The sequence below is a fragment of the Lates calcarifer genome, linkage group LG7_2 (assembly GCF_001640805.2).
Source record: "Lates calcarifer isolate ASB-BC8 linkage group LG7_2, TLL_Latcal_v3, whole genome shotgun sequence".
Taxonomy (NCBI): domain Eukaryota; kingdom Metazoa; phylum Chordata; class Actinopteri; family Centropomidae; genus Lates; species Lates calcarifer.
The window spans coordinates 1,717,259-1,736,678 of NC_066854.1; the positions used below are offsets into that span (position 1 = coordinate 1,717,259).

Genomic DNA, 19,420 nt, shown 5'->3' on the forward strand with positions numbered 1-19,420 from the left:
GAACCAGGCCTCAGTCACGTCAGCTCTGTGACATCGAAGCGACCGTGACACCGCAGCAAACCGGTGATGACGGATGCCTTTTTGTCTTGTGCAGTCAGGCCGGAGCGTCAGGCCCGTGGACGACTGTAATTGCACCGACAGGTGACACATATGTGGAAACCAGAAGATGATGGGGGAGACTACTTAGATCATGTGACCTGCACCTCACATGCCTCCTCCAAATACTGTAAGAGTGTGAAGAGTTTCACTGTGACATCTGATGACATGAAGGAAACAAAACGGTCTCCTTAAATTGATCAGAAGCCGTGGTGTCCGTTGGCATGATGAATATTTCAGTCATGGTGATTAATGGACTTAAAAATGAACATTTTAGAAATGACCATGTCATTTAAGGTGCCTTTAAAATTATCTGCGACAAATCATTAGTAACAAGTGATTGGTTCTGAGGTCTCAGCCCTGCTGATTCCTTTCTCCTCTTCCCTTCCAATAACATTTGTTCCCATCATTCTTTCTCTCTCTCATTATCAACAGCACAGCACTGGTGTTTGTAGTGTGCATACCTATGAGGAGGCACATGCACGGGTGCAAGCAGGCTGCATGTTTCTGCAGTTTCATTGACAGCTGGTGGCTGTAACATGCCAAGAAAGGTAGCAACGAGCCAATGAAGGAAACATGACGAGAGCTAATCCAGGGTTTCAAACAAGCTTCTTTGTAAAGGGCCATGAGACATGGACCTAGACATTTTACATTTTTAGATTTTAGCTTCCAAGGGTCAGACAGTTTGACTTGTTGCAGGTTTCAGTGTGATGATCTTCTAAAACTCCACTTGAAAAGCATTTACATCTTAAAAACAATCACTACTGTAACGACTGTGTCTGTCTTCCGTAGAATACAGATATATCTGCCATATAAATGCCATTTCACTCATACGGTCACACTGTCAGCAGTATAATTTAGTGTAGGAGATTGAGTGTATCCTCCTCGGCCGCTGTCTGAGCAGCTCAGTCAGCTGAACTCTGCTGGAATGTGATGGAGGAACCAGGTTGGGTTTCATGAGCAGGTGTCTGTTGTTTGTCTCCCTCGTGTTTCTCACACTGTTTCACCACCTGTTCTCATCTCTACTCTTTCCCAGGTTTTTTTCCCTCCCTGCTAAGAGCTCAGAGAATATGGCGTGCATACATTTACCTCTGAATTTTACTGTATGAGGGGAAAAAATTATCGAGCAACATGTAACCAGTGAAGGAGATGGAGTTTGGATTTTGAGCTGCCAATATTAACTATTAATTTCTTTTTAAAAGATGATTCCATCCAAAAGAGGATGTTGTGGTGCAATTAATTTCCTTAGAGGCTTCAAAGTTACATTCAGTTCTCTACAAACAATGGCTCCATCGATACAGGATAAGTGTTGTGAATATTCAGTATCATCTATTCTTGCCATCACTAGGGGAGAGAAGACATTTCTTGGAGAAACAGTGTTTGAGGTTGTGACAGACGAAGGTTGACTGGGAGTGGGGTGAAAGTGGGAGATGGAAAGGAAAAAAAAAAAGCATTTGTGATTGTCGGCGTGTCCGCCAGTGTTCTCCCTCTTTGCTCCGACACACTTTTCCATGTTGCGGGCGCGGCGTTACACTTGTCAATGTATTTGTTGAAGCGACTCGGCCGTCGGTCCCTGTGAGGGCTGTGCACCGCTGCCTCCTCTCTCCCCCACGTCTCTTTTTTAAAAAGCTGTGGCTCTTGCTTGAATGCTCTCTGTGTCCATGCCCAGTGCCCTAATCCAGGGCCTGCTCTTCCTCTAAGCAGGGAGTTAACTTAATCCCTCTCATTTAGGCAGCTGCACTGCCGGGGAACTATGGGAAAAAAAAGTTATAACTCTGTGACAGACACTTTCAGCTGTTGTGACGGCACCTCCCTGATTCAGCTGCCTTAACATGCAACTCTCACTCTCGGCCCGGTATTTTAATGTAGCTGTGAATAATGCATGGGGGGCGGCGAGCATGGAAAGCATAGAGGGAGGTATGCATGGCTGGGATGATAGCTGTGTGACTGAAGACAGAGCCGGTGTAAAGCAGAACAAGCTGTAAAACACTGGCATCTATGAGCTGAATGAGCCGACCACCAACAGTAAATATGCTGTGAATGTAAAGGGTCATGCCCAAAGACACCAGCAGACAGTGTGAGGGAGTTTCACTGGAGGAGTTCAGACCTGTGCCATGATGTGACTGAGTGATGGTTTTTAAAGGTAAAAGGTCAAAGTCTTACATTGCAAAATGAATCTGAGTGATTGACTGGTGATTGGTCAAAAATAAATTTGTCCTGATAAGCACAAAACATCTGTAAAAGGCAACTACTTCTAACTAAGGTTTAGCTGATGAATGCAAATGTTATGCTGTGTTGTCTTGTGCATTAAGCGTTGCACGGTGCACAGAGTGTAAACTTGAACCAACTTCACACCTCTGCACTTCACTCTGCAGAAAAATTCTCATTACAGCGGCCAGCGGAGGTCAGAAAACACAATTTACAATTTCTGCAAACATCTGAGCTACTTATCTGTGAAATTTCAAACCTCACAAAACATTTCAAAAGGGTGTCAACAGCGGTCAGCACAAGTAGCTGCCTCCTTTATCCTTCGCCCACATCTGGCACTTCCAGCCTGCTGAACATTTGTAATGGGCCTCGATTAGAGCGCAGGACAGATACGGTAATAAGCCCTGGAACCTTGTCAAGAGAGAGGTCAAATCAGAAGACAAATAAATAGGAAATTGCTCCCTGCGAGCCTTCTCACTGTCACACTTTGCTTGTTACCTTGAGCACTAAAAAGGTATTTATCTGACTCCCTCTCTGCTGTTTAAACAGGCATCAGCGCTGCTCTGTGGGGCTTAATTGCGCCTCGGTCTCAGGAGTTCACTTGGTGAAGTGCAGGTGCGACGTCCAAGAAAAATAATTGAACAAACAATTATAATGTGCGTTCCCACACTGCCGGTTAGAGACAGAGCAGCTACAGGCTTTTGTGCTGTTTAGCTTCCCTCCAGTCCAAAATATATCACTGTAAGAGTGTTGAAATGCTGCAAAGATCTATGGTGGACTTGTGTATATTCTGGCAGCGAGTATCTTGACAGTCCCGTCCCTCCACCCTGGGAAAGAATCTGCACCGTCCCTGTAAACAGCCTCTCCTGGTGTCTTTCTGTCCTAAAAAAACAAAGGCAGAGTTCTCGTCTGCTGCACCTCGCTCACCGTCGCTGACAGGAAACAAACGCCACCTCAGGACATCAACACGTCTCGGGCCTCAACGCCTTGTCGGTGGAAAAGATCCCGAACCCAAACATGCAGAAGAGACCCGACCGGCCCTTCGAGGTGCTCGTCACTCCTCGGAGCTCTTTGTTTTCAGCTTGTCCCATTGTTCCTCAGATGGGGAAATGTTTTTGTTAGATGACAAACGGTATGTCTTCACTGTCACTGGATTATTTTCACAGGGTCGCTTCGGTGGGAAAGAGCTGGTGGAAAATGTTGAGCTTTAAGAAAACAGCAAAGTCACAGCTGACGCAGATCATTCTAGTTAAAATTATCAACATTAGCAACATCTGAAATAAGAGGGCTGCATATGACAGTTTTTAAAATGTTCTGAAACAGACAAATCACAAACGTGCCCACTTTACAGAGTGACTGGCCGGATATGCAGAGACGCTCGCAAATTAAAAATATACTTTCTTTGTTCAATTAGAGTCAGGCTAGGTAGTTGTGGGCAGGTTAACATTTTCTGAAACATTTTCTTAAAAAAGTCTACTGTCTTCTTTGCTTTTTCAAAAGCTTCTCACAAAAATCACAGTGGAATTAAACTTTGAAACTACTTTACTTCTGCCTTTGTTTCCGCTGTACGAACTTATTTGCAGGCAAGAAAAAGTTAAAATTCACTTCTAAACATTTCTGAAGATACCAGCTCTCTGGAGGCCTTAACTTATGAAACAAACATTTTAGACGGCACATTCTTTTTTGTTTTTTTCTTTTGCCACATTTCGAGGAAAGAACACCAGGTTATGTGTTCAAACTGTTTTGGAAGCGAAACCCTTCAAATGGATCTTCAAGTTTGCGTTTGCTTGATCAATCTGATTTCTACTCCACCGGCCTCCCTGAGGAATTCTTCTTCCATGCAGGAGGACTTCAGTTATGGCTGTTGTTTTGCTTTTTCAGCTCTCCGTCTTCCTCTCCTCCTCTCTTTCCCCTTTCGCCGTTCTTCCAGAGATGCGTAGTTGTTGGCAGTGCTTATGTAATAACAGATGGAAGCTAGAAATTAACACGTCTTGCCTCTCTCGTTATTCTCCTCTCTCCATTTATTTTTAATGCTGTGAGCACGAGCGTCTCTCTCGTTCTCTCTCTCTCTCTCTCTCTGTCTTTCGCTGTGTGTGTGTGTGCGTTTATGTCTGTGTGTGTGTGTGTGTGACCCCGGCAGGCCAGCAGCACCTGTCAGGAGTGTATCCACCGTGGTTGCGTGCCTAATTAGCACACAAGGAATTTGGTGGCACGAAGCGCGCAGCATCGGTGGGAAGAAAAGAGTGTGGGGTGCAATTAGGATTTGTTGGCATGTACAGAACACACAGCGAAGAATCAAACGAGGAGGAGGAGGAGGAGGAAGAGGAGGAGAGGTTGGGGTGTGTTGGTGTGGGAGTGGAGGGTTGCATGTGTGGCCTGATACTCCACTACTTTTTTTTCCACCCTCAGAAAGATGAGAGAGAAGCGTTTGAATACTGAAAACAAACCAAACTACGTTCAAATCGTGTTCTGGTTGTGAAATATCGGTCGTGAAATATCATAACTTTGTCGCTTGAGATTTCACATAAATGCAACAGAGTGAAATCCAAATAACTTGCTCTGCACATGAAAAGCCGTAAGCAAAAACCTGAAGCTAACAATCCAACTGTTTCAGCCACCAAAAAGCCCACTGTGTTCAGCTGAAGCTAATACGAGGATTCGGTAGTCTGAGCTCGACAAGTGGATTTCTTTTTCTGGAATTCACATGTAGGTTTATTACTCGTTTCATCCCAGCGACAAAACTGCATGAAGTGTGGAATAAGTATTTAAATCCTTCACTTAACAATGTAAAAATCCCAAATGCCACATGATGGACTGGTTACCCTCATACTCTGTTGACCTACATTAGTTCAATAATATTTATATTGCTGTTGGCTGTGTGACAGGGAGTAATGAGAAAAATACAGCACAGACAGACTTGTGCCAAGTGCAAGGTAATTAGTGCAGAGGCACCATATAGCCTATAAATTTATCTTATTATCATTTTTCTCATGGCCTGGCAGCAAATGTTGCGTGACCAGGAGCTGGTCCTCGGCCCAACTACCAGACCTCTGTCTGTTAGTCTGTGAACCAGTGACCTTGTGACCACACTGTGACTCCTCTAGGATGTGCAACAAACACACATAACCCCACCCCTGTCATCACAACACACCCACACAACACAGGCCGCTCAAGCTTTCTCTTCTTGTCAGCCTTCATCTAAAAAAACACGCCGCGGTTGATTTAAATCCTTCTGCATAAAAACAAAGATCTTCTCATGTGGATCTGACCCTGCATTTCAGTTTCTGCCACTACTCAGTCAAAAGAAAAGTTTAAGGGATGTTTTTGATTGAGGAAGGAAGAATAACATAAAGAATTTATAGGTGGCATCTTTTAGTTTCAAGCAGATGCCCCATTCCAACAATTGTGATGGACTTTGTTCAAGCATTGATTGGTCATTACAGTGTCATCAAAGAATAGACATCTGAGTGCTGGAGGAAGAAGAAAAGAGAAGGAGAGCAGCTGCTGGAAGCGATTGTGACGAGGTTTAACTTTGTGTCCACCACATGATTTATTTATCACCATTGCGACCATTTTCATGGCTAGATTGGGGCGACGGGGGGGCTGCTGGGAAGTTAAAAAGAGGAGAGGGAGCTACAAGGAGGAGACATGACCTCAGTTTGACGAGAGGGAATCAAAAAGATCACGATAGCTCTTGTGCCCACAACACTGAAAGGGAGCAAATGGCTCTTTAATATTTCCATGCATAGAAAAAGAAAAAAAAAAATCATGAGAACGGTGATGAATAAAACAAAAAGAAGCAACAAGAAAGGGCTGCAGCAGCGGCGTCTTTGTGAGGCAGAGAGGAAATATGCGCCATGTCAAAAGCCGGCGTCTTTTTATCTAATGGGTGCGGCGGCTGTAATGCATCCATGTGGCCCTCACTTTAATAATTGAACAGACATCGGGGCGGCACCTGCTGGGAGCCCAAATCATCGCCACGGCTTTGAACAAACCGCTGTGACATTACGGCATCAGGCATGGCAACGCAGCGCTGAAAAATACAGACAGAGGGGAAGAGGAAAAGGAAAAAAAAGGATGCATTCGAGGCGGTGAACATGGCCTGGGGCTACAGAGTAATGAGCACATCTCCACGGAGGCTTCCACAGATTCACTATTTGAAAATTGTTTCTTGTCTTAATAAATCCTAAATGTGTAATTTACTTGTGAAAGAGGAACAACAAAGCAGCTGACATTCCCGTCTCCCGCTCTTTTCCTCTGTAAAATGATAGAAATCACACCGACCGAGGCGTGTCGACGTTTCCTCAGGTGTAGAAGCGGCACCCTCAGATCTCCTCACCCCCTCCTTGCCCTCCCATCCTCCCTCCCCCTCTGCTCTGTTCCCCAAATTGCAAAGTCATTGAAATTCCTGATCTGCCTTTGCAGGAATTATAAAACCTTCTCGATCAATTACAACATCAATCAGGCAGAAATCTGCGGCCGATGAATATGTATAAAAGTACACACACATCCGGCTAATTAAACAAGGCCGCCAGAAATCACCTCCGACAGGTTGGTACAAACGCACAGCGAGCATACATTAACCATCAGGAAGTTCAGGCTAAGAAACAGCTGGGACTGAATGCTGAACACATGTATATGTAGATTCTGTCTCCTTAAAACAAGTGTCAACATTTTTTACTAGATCCACACAGTTTGTGTCAGTCAGTCAGTGTCAGCTGATTTCAGGAAATTTAAAGGACTACAGTGCAACATCAACACAAGCACTTCCTGCACTGGAACTTAAACCCAAAGCCCTCTCCTGCAGAGGCTGGAGAACAGGGGCCTGACAGTTTGATCTGGCCGTGGGTACCAGCCGTAAATCTGTGACCGCTTTATATCCTGCAGGTCATGTCTCACAAGGCCAAAATAGGAAGACAAGCGATTGTTGTCTCACAGTTTTTTTTTTTTTTTTTTGGTGGTTTTTCACCTTTATTTTGATAGGACAGTGGAGATGAGACAGGAAACAGGGAGAGAGAGCAGGGGAATGACACGCAATAAAGGTCCAGCTGAACCGGGAGTCGATCTGGGGACCAGCTACTTAGGGCACTTAAGCCCATGTGGTACACACCCCAACCATTCGGATCCGGGGCGCACCAGACCTCACAGTTTTTGATGTTTCACAGGGGCCCAGTCATCTCTGCTTGTCTGTGATCATCTAATCTGATGCAATGACAGTCTGCAAAGGCATAAATGTTAGTTCCTCTGACTGAAGTGTAATGTGCTTTAAAACATCATGTTAAATAGATGTTAACATGCAGACCAAAGTGAAAATGTTGGTGTGTTTTCAGTGGATTTCTATGTTCAGACTTGTCCTGCAGAGGCTCAGCTTCACCATAATAATGCACTTATACATAAATCAGCTCCAAAAACAATGTTGCAGATTCTCTGCAGGATTAGACACCAACTGTTCCTCTGCACTCCAGTGGCTTGTTTTTTCCCTTTTTTTTTGTTCTGCTCTCTGACAACAGCGCTAGGGTCGATCATTAACTTCAGTGTTAGCTCCACTGCTTCATGCCTGAGGGTGATAAAGCACAGAGATTTCTTTAGGTTCCCCATTAGGAAATTTGTGAAGTGAAAATTAAGCTCTCTTATGCCGACGCTCACTGCACAAGTTTATGTTCAGAGTCCAGACTCAAACTGGGGAGTCAACTGCCAAGGTCAGAGTTTGGTTTGATCGGGTGCATCGGTCTTATTTTAGCTGGCATGTGTTCTTTTTCTCTCACATCATGTTCAGTGTTTTTGTTCTTAATGATGCCGTCAAGAGCAAACCTGCCTCACTTTGTGCCAGAACAATGGCAGATAATTGTTTATGACCATCATATTTTCACCACTTTATATATGTTGCATTAGGGTCATCTGGACCAAAGGAAACACTAAACACAGCCCAGGTTATTGACTGAAACTGGGATTAGATTTGACTGTGCTTTGAAATTTCCTGACGTTACTGATCACTTCCGTTCATCTAAATGTAACAAAGGTTGATTTAAAGGCCAAAACGTGGTGATTTAGACTGATAAGTATTTTCATACACGCATGTTGCCTCACTTTATTCTTATTCTCCTGCTGGATAAAAGCCGCAGCTAAATGCCTGAATATGTACAAATTTCCTCTGAAGAAAATCACGTTGGATAAAAATCATCTCACTTTAATTCTCTGTTTCACTTGACACAAAGTTACCCGAGCGTCTCGACAGTGGAGGAGTTTTACGATTTGAATATTTTATCTCTGTGTTCTGCTCCACGGCCAGTTGTCTCCGGGCCGTTGCTGTCTCTCCCCATGTCTCCCGTCCTGAGATGTGCTGCTCACAGAGCTGAGGGAGGGGAAGGGAGAAGGGGAGGAAGAACCCAGCCAAGAGGCCCCGGGGCCACGGCCCTCTCTGGACCCCCAACCCCGGGTCACCGAGCACCCCGGGTCAGCCGGTCCTGCACAGCCTCCTCATGGGGTAATCGCCTGGCTACCAGATCGAGGAGGAGGAGTGGGGAGGAGACCCCCCCCAGTGTCTTGTGTAATCAACATTTAGAGAACAGCTGGGAGGAGGAGGAGTGTGTGTTTGTTGTGTACATGTGTGTTTTCTCACATTCAGATATATGTGATCTGTCATATGTGTGTTGGTGTTTCCTGTGTGTTTATGTAAACGGCTACTATAGAATTAACAAGCTTAGATATGAGCTTGTGAACAACTTCATTTTGTGTGTGTGTATGTGTGTGTGTGTGTGTGGTCGGTGTGTATTCCCTGCTGGCCCTCAGTGCTCAGAGCAGGTTCAGTGTCGGGGTCTTTGCCTGCAAATAAAACTCGTCCTCTGGGTGCCAACATGCTCGTCTGTGGGTAGAACTGTCAGAGTGAGGAGTTTCAGACTTGCAGGAGAAGAGACTGTGATATTTACAGTTTCAAAGTATCAGAGAGTGACTGAGATATACTCATTTTGATCTTTGTTTGCTTGGGATGTATTAAAGAACCATACTGGGTCTTTTCTGAATGACTTATAGCATCAAATATAAGTGCAGTGACTCACTTTAAAAAGTAAGTCGAGCAGTTAAGTAGAAACAAGCACTACTGTCAAGATTTTTTTCATCCTGTAACCTACACCCCTTTTTATTGACTCCATTTCTTAATTTAACATTTCAAATGTCCTGTTGTTGAATGTCGTAATTGCTCATTTTCCCCCCAGTGTGACCCATTCTGTGCACATTCATAAAATGTTTAAGAGGCTGCTAAGTTTGGAGAGAGAGTTTATCCACAGTGAATTTCTGAATGCACACTTTTCCTACTGTTATGGAACTGGACACTGGTTTCCATTTATTGACACACAGTATGGAAACAATAAGAAAACTTAGCTAAAGCGAGTCCAAAGTTTTGTGCTTATCCAAAACTGGACCCGATGATTCAGAGCCCAACACATTCATCAGAGGACAATTAGTCCCAAACACGGACAAAACACCAACAGTGGCAGCAGCGTGGCACCAGTCCACCAATCAACAGCAAGCTGGAGTCAACAATAGGATCAACACACGTCACTTTTCCTGTGATGCTGATGCTCCAGCCACATCAAATCAAATCTGTAAAGTATTCCAGGTTTGTAATAATTGCTGTAGTTCTTCATTTCCACCTGACAACTGAGAGCTGATGGTTCTTATTTTGTTCCTTCCCCTGAAATAAAAACGAGGCGAGAGCCAGTTAACATTTTGCCATATGCATTGTTTGTTTTGGATCTATAAATACTGTAATCGCCTCGGGTACAGTGCTAATGCAACAGATAGCTCAGTGTCGCACAACATTTGAATGGACCATCTGACTAATTACAGCAGCGTACGATCGAATCAGGCTCCAGAGAACCTGTGAAGACCCTGAACGTGGCCTTCCGGTCAGGAAGAGGAAGCAGCCTCATTGTTGCTGCCAGAAATAATAATTTCAATAATTTTCTATAATTTCCAGCATCTAAACAGAACAAACCAAGTCAGGAAACAAAGCAGGGGCCCGCCAAGCTCCGCCTCCAACTCCCCCAGAAAACACACGCCGAGGCCGGTGAGAGCCTCCCCACGGAAAGCGGCTGCCATCTAAAAACAGCCTCTGCAGCTGGCCGCCGCAGCGAGAGGCGTGCTTTCAGTGCTCGCACCCGCAGTCACAGTTTACTCCCGCTAAATGTATGGAATCAGGCTCTCGCTAAAAACTACAATTACAGGTGATATACAGATTGAAATCATAGGGGCTGCTTTTTTTGTTGAGGAAAATTGTCCTAATGAGCGGTTTGGCGATTCATGGGGTGGAAGGGAGGGAAGGGTTGGTGCTGGTGTTGGAGGAGACTGTGAAAGTCTTTTCTCTTCGAGTGTGTGTGTATGTGTGTGTGTGTTGGGGAGGTGTTGGAGGGGCATAAACAGCTGCACCTGCTGCTGCGGCGCGCACTGCCACAGTTAATGATATCGGATGATATCATTAGGCAAAGTGCTCATAAACAGATGTTGGAGGCGCTGCCTAAACAGTGTCAGCTGAGCCGGTTTGCATTTCTGCGAACGTATTATTTATATAGGGCATTTAAGTTTGTTATGTTAATAACCCCTCTGTTAGCATGCAGGATGTGGCACAGGAAGAATACAGAGATGAAGCCGGTGTGAGGGGGGGGGGGGGGGGCAGCAGATAGTTAAACTGCACCTCAGAGGCTCGGTGAAACCTCTGAGTCTGATCAGAGGTGTGAAGAGCTGACAGGGGATCAGTTTAGAGCCTGAACACAGCAGGCTGCAGACAAGACCAACATGGCTGAGGCTAATCCAAGATCCACCTGCGTTGTGGTCTGGACCATAAAAAGAGCATATGGTCTCCATTTTAAACTGGGACTTGATCAGATATCGTTCTTTTCTGATCTGGAAATGATCAGATTTTCATACAATTTTTAGGTCAGGTGTAAATGAATCTCAATGTGCAACCTCAGCTACTCACTTTATCAACAATTTTACTGGCAAACTAGTTAAAGGTACAAGGAATTCCAAGCAAAGTGTAATGTTTTAATACTAAATCGTGTGCCATCTTTGAAACTACTAACTTCATCGTGGCTGCCACTCAGAGCACATATCTCAGACTAGCTATTCCCATCAAGTTTTGATCTTCGGAGCTCTAAACCCTTCACACAACATATGCTGTATATTAACAACTCCACCTAAAGACCAGGAAGAGAAAAGCTGAAGACTGAAGCGGTCACCTTACCGAAACAACATGTGAGTGGTGGGACCTAGGGGAGACTCAGGCAGGTTGGATGAGCAGCCTCTTCATGCAGCCGTGGATCTCATCAACCAGTTCTGTAAGAACAGGACAAGATAGCAGACTGTTTAATCATCGTATCAATACACAGTTTGTGGACAAAGAGTGGATTTTTAGCACAAATGGCCCCAGTGTGAGCACAGTAAGTCTGGTTATATCAATGCCTTGCTCTAGATCTGAACCAGCACAGGGAATGAAACCCCTGACCTCACTCATGACCCCCGCTGTTAGTGCCTTGCTCTGGGGGACTGAAGCCCCTCACTCTGACAGGGTTCATGTATCACTTTAAACTACTGCACTTAAGGATCTGTTAGTCTTTAATTTGTTTATTTTGCATTAGAAATAAATATTACTGCCAGGTAACACACTGCTATTTACAATAAAAATGACTCTAATTACCTGAGCTGAACCAGTGTTGCAACAGTTTTAAGTCTTAGCAGACACTTGGTGTAAAAATGTTTTTTTTGAGGCATAACTGTGTTTTTATGAGCATGAAAATGAGCTGATGCGTCCAGGACCAAACACAGACAGCAGGGAAATCCTAACTTAACCTTCTAATACAGATATTTTACCTTTTAATATCTTTTACTACGATATTTTACACAGAAATAAAAAAGCTTGTTTCTGTTTTCATGCTTTTCTCATTTCACTTCTCCACCTGCAACAACCACTAATTAGCCCAGAGGACTCACCAACAGAAACAAGGCTTGCATACAGGTGAGTTAACAGTGTGTAGGTGTTTGCCTCAACATTACTCCACCTTTGAAACACAAATGGAAAAGAGTTCCTCACCTCAATCATGTCTGTGGGTCACCAAAAAGGGAGGAGTTCACTGAACTCATTCCACAAAGTCAATCGTACAAAATATCCACACAAAGATTCACATTTCAGTCAAACGTCTTTGAGAACACCTGAGTTAAGCTGCTGCCTTGATTAACTCATCCTCTCTCTTCTTCTTCTGCCCATTTTTATGTGAAAATGGCAGCCAGCTGCAGTGTTTGATGCACTCTACTGCCACCCTCTGCTTCGGAGTGTGAGGATAAATCTACCCTGTTCACACCTCAGGATTACCTCCCTACTTCATGCTATAAGCCATAATCAGTTGTCTTTGTCTTTTATGAGTTTGAAAACATAACTCCTACCTTGTTAAGGAAAATTACATGTGGTGCAGAAAGTAAACGGAGGAAACCGAGCATTATCTCACAGTGGAAAATCTATAGTTTTCTTTGACTCTGTTTCTAATTTAACATTAAAAGCGTTTACTGTGTGTAGAGGGACAGATCTGAAAATACTGCAGTGTGACCATGTATTTCATCATGCTCATGCTTTGCACTCTCTCTGTTATTGTTTGGGCTTTCTTCTCTGGAAGCTCCAGGACAGATGTAAGTTTATATGACAAAACTCTGTAGTTTGGTGCAGCAATAACATGAAAACAACAAATTCAAGCAGAAAGTAGCAGGGAAAAACTCCAACAGGCTCAACCTCCTTAGAGGAGGAGAGCATCAAGCCTCGCTTTTAAACAGCACTCATACACGTGTTAACAGATTTATGTAAAAGGTTAACGTCCTTGTGTTATTCTGCTCAGGCGCTGCCATTTTACCCCCTCCTCCTCCTCCTCCTCCTCCCCACCTCCCTGGCTGAAAAAAAGGGGGAACAGGCGCCCATTTCCCTGCCACCATTATGCTCATTTGTCCTGTCAAGAGAATGACAGGCCGGTTGACTCTTCCCCAGATACGACCATTAGGTAACGCTCTGTCATCTGACAGCGAGGCATTCTGCCGCTCCCTAAAAACCCCCTAATTATTTCCTTCGCCAGAGACAGGCGGCGGCGGGTAGGTAATTTTTAACCTTTCACGTGCACCTGGGGAACCCTCCTCCGGGGAGCCAAGGTGCCTGTGTGGCATTCAGTCATCAAAACATGACCTTTTATGGCCGTTCGGAGAGCAGTTGGCACCGGGTGCCACGCGCCAGCTAATGCTAATGTTGATGACTAATTTATGCATCAGCCGACTGCATCTGCAGCAAGTTTAGGGTAGCAACAATGTGTGATAGAGCAGTGTGATGGGAGAGGAAGGGAAGAGGAGGAAGGGGGGGCCTCACTGCAGAGCAAGCAGAGGTGAAAGGCATTTTGGGGGAAGGGGTGGGGCTTTTGAGACACCCGGTAGCTTGGCACGACAGGGAATTGAGGGGGCTAATTATGTTGCAGGGAATACATTCGGCGTGACCAGCGAGCCTTTTTAGAATTTGTCGAGCGCAATCTGACTAACGTGGCTGACCTTTACTTTTTTTAGCCCAAATTGCGGGAGACCAGAGAGCATGCAAGATGTGTGCATATTCTATGACCTAATTGCCTTTTTTCTTGAGGCTAAATGCTGCCCAGCACCTTTCCCCCTCAAAAAAGAAAGTGGGATGTCAAAAATCACCTCATCACATGAGCATTTTAAAGCTTAGTGTAGACACAAAGGCACGTTTACACTATGTTTACATCCACAGACGTTACTACTCCCTGTGGGCGGAGGTGTTTTTTAGCCAGCTTGCCTTGTTAAATGAGGATTAAAAGCGTCGCCTTTGAGGAGAATCAGCTCTCAGAAATACTACATACATACATTCAGAGCCTTTTTTCTTCCCTTCTCCCACTCACTGATGACCTTTGACCTTTGGTGTTGTTGATGATGTAGGGTTAAATCATTTCTCAGTACCGCTAACTTATTTAAAAAGAGTTAGATGAGAAGATTGATACCACACCTATATCACTTGGATTAAAACAAACATCACAGTATGCACAAACACAAACATGTCTTCCTGTTTTTCCCCCTTTCTCCCCATGTCCACAGCAAATAATATGGATGGGTGAGAAGCAGCGAAAGCCTCCTGCACTGTCAGCCTGTCTAAGAGCGATGGGCAAGGGGATGACAGAGACATTTATGTGGGAGCATAAAATAAAAAAGGCACGGCCTCAGGCTTTACAGTTAGCTGACAAAAACGCTGTATGTTTATAATCTCCCCCAAATTCCTGCAAGTCCATAAATTGTTATTATCACAAAGTGTTTCGGCGAGCAGACAAATCGAGGTGTTGGGGTGAGGATGAGATGAATTTCATGCAGAGTGGAGAAAATGAGGAGGGATGAGAATCCAGCTAATCGGATCACAAGTAAGTGATGGTGCTATTCTGCTTGAAAAACATAATTTGTATGAATCAGGCCATGTGTGTATTTGCAAATATGTCAGGCCACCTCTGCTCGCTGCGTTTGTGTATTCGTCGTCAGCCAGAGAAGGAGAGAAAGATGCTGATGAACTCTTTGTTTAGACAAATCAGGAAATTACACGCCTTATTCCGCCTGGAAAGTGTGATTTTTTATTTTTCTCCCTCCCTCCTTCTATTGCACTTGTGTTTCTCAAGTTCTGGAGAAAGGTCATCACAAAGTGTTTCCCTTGGAGCAACATAGTGCAATAAAACACAAGTAAACACAAAGCAAGACGGATTCAAGCCGCCGTACGTTCACGCAGCCATTAGTGATTTATACTCTGCTTCTAATCCCTTGCTCAGGCCGCCCTGATGCCATTAAGCTTCAAAATTACATGTTCTATCACAAGCAGCCGCTCTCACCTGAGTATTGGATTACTGAAATAAAATATGAATAATTAATACTGAGAAATAGGTTCCTGGCAACAGGAATGGCTGCAATTTAATAATGAGCATTATGTTTCTTGCGTTTTTTCCCTCCTTTTCTTTCTCTCCTCCTCCTCCAGTGTTGTTTGATCTTCTCGGGTATCTCTACCAGGGGACTCAGTGCATCCTCTTCTTCTTCTTCTTCTTCTTCGTTGGTTCTTCCTTGGCTGGTTTGACTCCCCTGGCCGCTGGGGCGAGAGACCTGCCTTCCTCCTGTGTTCTTTATTCTTCCTCCTCCTCCTCCTCTCCTTCTTCTTCATCTTGTTTTTTCTTTAATAAGCTGCCGTTAAATAAATTAGAAAATACCCACCCAGGGGTGATCAGACGGCCACAAACCCTTGTCATCTGTCTCCTGGCGCTGCCAGGCAAAAGAGAGCAAGCGAGGGAAGGAGAAGAAGAGAGGAGGACAGCCAGGATTTCTTCTTCCTCATCTTCTTTTCCTTCCCTGGCTTGGTATTCTGTCAGAGGTGAGAGGGAGAAAGAGAGAAGAAGAACAGGCTCGTTTCCACCCTGCCAGACAACCGAAGGCGATTCGCCATTTGCTTAAAAAAAAAAGGTTCCATACATCCATATTTATTTAATGCGCTGTGAGAATATATAAGGAGGAGAGGAAGGAAGGGAAGGAGACAGACAGAAAGAGAGGAGGAAAAAAAACTTTGCTACATATGGAGTGCTTCTTACAACTAATCAGCAGACTGTTGGTGATTGGGGCCGCGGGCGCCAGGTTGGCTCGAGCCAGAGTTAGCACAGTGCCCAGGTCTTTGCTGCAGGCTGCACAGGTTGGCCTCAACTCTGCTGGGGAGCAGATGGCGAGCCAAAGCTTGTAGTCACACTTACCTTCCCCACTAAATCCCTAATCCCTCCGTGGACGCTCCTCCAAGGCAGGTTTTTGGAGGCAGAAATAGGGGTTACAATCTGGACCGGCGCGACGCCTGCCAAAACACTCACAACACAGAAATGCAAATTAACTTATTTGTGTTGTCCGCCGGCCAAGGCGCCGCTTCTTTTGCGAGTAATTAAGATACCTTGAAAAATATTTGTAAAAGATCAATAATTTCAAATGGACAAATAACAATGCAGAGAAAGAGAGAGTGGAAGAATAAATGAGGGGTGTGGACACTGCTTTACATGTGTTTTATTTTAGTTTTTAACACCCGTCCCTCCTCTCCATCTGCACACACCAGTCAGCCCTATCACTCCCTGTTTCACCTACAGATATGAAAAACTAGTCCCTCAGGTGTTGCTGACGTTTGATTACTCCTAATAACTCAGCCACCGCAGCCACTGAACCAGACTGGAAACTGGATGTTGAACACATAAAGCATTTGTGTTGAATGTTCCTTTAAAGCCGGCAGCTTGAGGCCACACAAAAAACCAAAAAAAGAAGAAGAAGGAGAAGGGGAAAAAAACACAAGCGCCCCCTGAATCAGTAACTGTTAGAGGAGGCGTAGGAGCCTTGGTGACACCTTTCAGCTGTGCTTGTTGGCTGGTGCTTAAGCTACGCGCTAACACACACACACTCTCATACACACAAACACACACACACTGTTATTAGCCTGGTGTCAGCAGCACTAAATGGGCTGCAGATGTTAATGCACTGTTTTAGATACAGTGGCAGGAAAAAGAGGCAGAGACGGAGCCATTCAGACGCAGAATAACTAAATACAGAGAGAGAAACACATTCATTAGAGAAGAACACACGGTGGAAAATAATTCAGAGGTGATGCATTATAAACAGTGCTGTTTAAACACAGTGGGTATGTTTAAAATCTTAAAAACAGACAATGTGTAGGTTTTACTTGTTTTACTCTCGTGTTGTGTCACAGTTTATTAGCTTAAGACTCAGAGTCGGTGGAGGGTTTTTGAGGCTGAGGACAGAGTTCAGGTTTGTGGCTTCTTATCTCAAAGTTTCATTTATCCCAATTATAGATTCTATTTATTAAATGTAATATTCTTGGGGAGTGTTTCAACTGTATTCCCTCCCTGGATGGATGCACTTTACAGGCACATTTGGTGCATATGCTGGACAAAAATACAGTATACATCTTAACAAGTATCACGAGTGAAAATATTTATCTGGGGCCTACTGAGGTGGATTGATTTATTTATCCACACGCAGATCAGTGTAAAAAAAGCCAAATCTTAAAGATGCAGGGAAGCACAGTTATTTAATCATAACGATACTGGCTAAAGCTCAAAAGTCAGACAAATGTCTGTCTCTCTTTCACTGAGAGTAAACTGTGCTGTTGTCATGTGCCCCTCCAGCAGCACTCAGCGTTGTACTGTAAGTCTAAGAGGGTCTGAAAGGCCTCTGGGACCAGCCAGGCGGATCAAACGACCTCCCCAGTATCGGACCAGATGTCCTTACTGGGACGGGTTCAGATGGTCCCAGCGAGCAGCGAGGGAAAGGTCAGAGTCACACAGTGGGTTAAACTGGACCCATCATGAAACTGGCTCGGGCTGCGGGTCTGTGCAGCACCGCCCCGCTCATCGGCAGGGATTATTTCAATTAAGGCTCACGCTGGCTGAACGCGGGATTACAACAGGGTTTAGAGTGGCAGGACACATCTGAACACAGCACATGGTCAGCCAGGCAGCTCCCAGGGATTATACGGCTGAAATATGACAGACAGGGTGTCATAATTACTAATGAAACCATTTTCTATCAAAACAGATATTTCACAAATATTTTTGTTCCACGGAGAAGTAGGTTGCATACAGAGATTTTTACTATTTTTAAATTTTTATCAGTCACTTCAGTTAGATTTTCATGATTTTATTTACTTCTCTATTTTTGTTATAGCGCCCATTAGCACCACATTTATGTTGGCTCACTGATGATTTGACTTTAATAAGTCAACACTGTTCACAGTTTGATTTAAAACATGTTTAAATGAATTAGAACTTGACTGTTAGAACAATATTAGAGAATGTTTTAAAATGAGAATTTTAATATATTTATTTCACAAATATTTTAGTATTCTTTTATTTTGTTGTCAGAAAGATGGTGAACTTACTCTGATTTTTATTGGAAGAAGCTGCAATATAACTGCACCAAAATGTACAGTGAGATAAGATAAAATAAGATAAACTTTACTGTCCTGAAGGAAATGTGTCTTGGGCTAAAGTGCTGGATACAGCTACATACAGACAAAACATAAAAGATATCACATCATTATTCTTACAAAGTCCTGAAACCAAACTGAAAACTGGTCTTTTGGAAACACTCGCGTGATCTCAAATACATAAAATCTTAACACCTGTTTTGACAGAGAATTGAGCAAGACAGTGAATTACTTCCTTTGACCTCTGACCTCCCTGTGCAAGATACAAGAATGAGGAATTCCTCCACAAGAATCAATAGAATCTCACCTAACTCTTATCAAAGCTTTAGTTTGTCAGTTATTGTGTATTACACCTTAAAATGATGGAGAGAGAGGATCCTCCCAGAGGGATAATTATTATAATCTCAGCTTCTCTGCTCCTCATAGATGAGCTGCTTCTATTATTGGCAGAGATCAAAGAGGAAGGTAAACGCTGGTATCACATACTGAGTGAAGAACCTGTTTCTGATCAGTCAATGATGTTTAGCAGCAGCCTCAGGATCATGAAAGGTAAAACCAGCAAACGAGAGACTATTAGCCTCTGCCCCCTGCGCTGTATGCATGGCATGATTTGGACATGAATACCATTACTGCCCAACCTGCCTTTAGCATTCACGACGACGACCGGCGACTCCGTCTGGCATTTCACCTGCGGACGGTCTGGACTGATTGAGATGCGTCTGAGGAGCCCGCGGAGACACGGCGAAGACTCACCTAATTGGCCCCGGAGTCGGCCCTAATTCCTGATTCTCAGGGAGGTCCACATTTCAAAGCAGAGCCTGGATCAATTAATGGACCGGTAATGTGTCTCATTTTCATACAGGGCGAGAGACTTAGGTTGGGAAAATCAGATATCGGCCACCTTCGACTCAGCAAAGCGAGCGTAAGTCTGAGTTATGTGAAGGGGAATTCGATATGATGCTCAGCTGTTCAGAGCAGGATCGCATTGGTGAATATTTTTTGTCTGGCTCCCATTTCTCCTTTTGACCCTAAACATTTTTAACACTCAATGTTTGAGATCTACATCTTCTCCATTTTGTTTTCTAAAAG

General features: G+C 44.2%; 1 protein-coding gene across 4 annotated transcripts in view; it reads right to left on the reverse strand.

Moving 5' to 3' along the window:
* Window positions 1-19,420, reverse strand: part of LOC108873107 (SLAIN motif-containing protein 1) — a 148,277-nt gene that overhangs the window by 39,885 nt on the left and 88,972 nt on the right. For all 4 annotated transcript variants that reach the window (XR_007809122.1, XM_051066088.1, XM_051066089.1 and 1 more), the window contains one exon: window positions 11,543-11,634. The gene's annotated coding sequence lies outside the window, so the exon portion shown is untranslated. The remainder of the gene's footprint in view (window positions 1-11,542; window positions 11,635-19,420) is intronic.